Raw genomic sequence first — 1,534 nt, forward strand, 5'->3', positions numbered from 1 at the left:
CACACACACACACACACACAGACACAATGATCCTGCTACAAGCTCCAGATTCAGTGAGTTACCTGCTGGTTGTCTGCTGGTAACGCACACACGCATACACACACACACACACACACACGCACACAGACACAATGATCCTGCTACAAGCTCCAGATTCAGTGAGTTACCTGCTGGTTGTCTGCTGGTAACGCACACACGCATACACACACACACACACACACACACACACAGTAAGCAGATCTCAGCAGGATGACAGGTCTGTTTCACTCAACTGTGTCACTGGGGATTCTCTCAGGGGTGAAAAGAATTCTGGGATTGCTGAAGGGTTACAGGGATTGTGGCTTGACTGACAGGATGTGTGGGGGACTGAGAATGAGAGAGAGAGTGTGTGTTGTGTGTGTGTGAGCGTGTGTGTGTGTGTGTGTGTGTGTGTGTGTGTGTGTGTGCATACGCGGACGTGTGTGAGCGTGTGTGTGTGCATATGCGGACGTGTGTGAGCGTGTGTGTGTGTGTGTGTGTGACAATGTGTGTGTGTGAATACGCAGACGTGTCCGTGTCCGTGCGTGTGTGTGCGTGTGTGCGTGTGTGTGTGAGAGAGCGTGTGCTTTCCCCCTGTGTGTGCGTCTCCAGTGGTGTGTGGGCACCACCCACCCCCATGTTTCCCCAGCAGTATACACAGAAACAGTGAAGGGTGAGATCAAGCGTAGCCTCAAGGCTGGACCACAGGGAGGGGAGGGACAGGCCTCCCTCTCCATGACTCATCCCCTGCCCCTCTGTCATCCACTCACCACACTCAAGAGGAGGCCTGAGACAGGCCAGACTACCAACTGTCTCTTTAAAAGAAGAACAGAATAAACTTCACCAAGTGTGTGTGTGTGTGTGTGTGTGTGTGTGTGTGTGTTTTGGGGTGGGGATTGTGTGTGTGTGTGTGTGTGTGTGTGTGTGTGTGTGTGTGTGGGGGGCTACTCTATAAACCTCTGGAGCATATGTCGGGGGGCTGTTGGGATGTAATGGACCAAGAATATTATACTGCAGCTGCAGAAGCACTGCGCCGTACTCTCATATCCTGTCCTTCTCATAAAACCAATAGGAGCTTATACAAGCTAGTCAAGGAGAGAATGCAGCGATAAGAACACACACACACACACACACACACACACACACACACACACACACACACACACACACACACACACACTCACACACTCACACACACACACTGTCTCTCTCTGCCCTCAGTGGATACCAAAAGGTAGAATTGGACTCCATTTAAAGATAGTGTCCAGATCGTTTTACATCAGCCCCCTGAGCGAACCTTGACACAAGTGGATGGGCCAGAATGGCTGAACTAAGCCATCATCATCTTTTAGCATTGTTTTCCTCTGACCTTGACTAACATACACATTGCCTCAGCCAATTTCACGGCTAAATTCTGCTGGATATTTGATCGACCAATCAAACAGAAATGTGTAAAAAAAAAAAAAGCCTTGCTTTGGCCAAAGACAGAAAGTAATCCAACTAAAAATGACAGGTG

The sequence above is a fragment of the Argentina silus genome (genome assembly GCF_951799395.1).
Source record: "Argentina silus genome assembly, chromosome: 22".
Classification (NCBI taxonomy): Eukaryota; Metazoa; Chordata; class Actinopteri; order Argentiniformes; family Argentinidae; genus Argentina; species Argentina silus.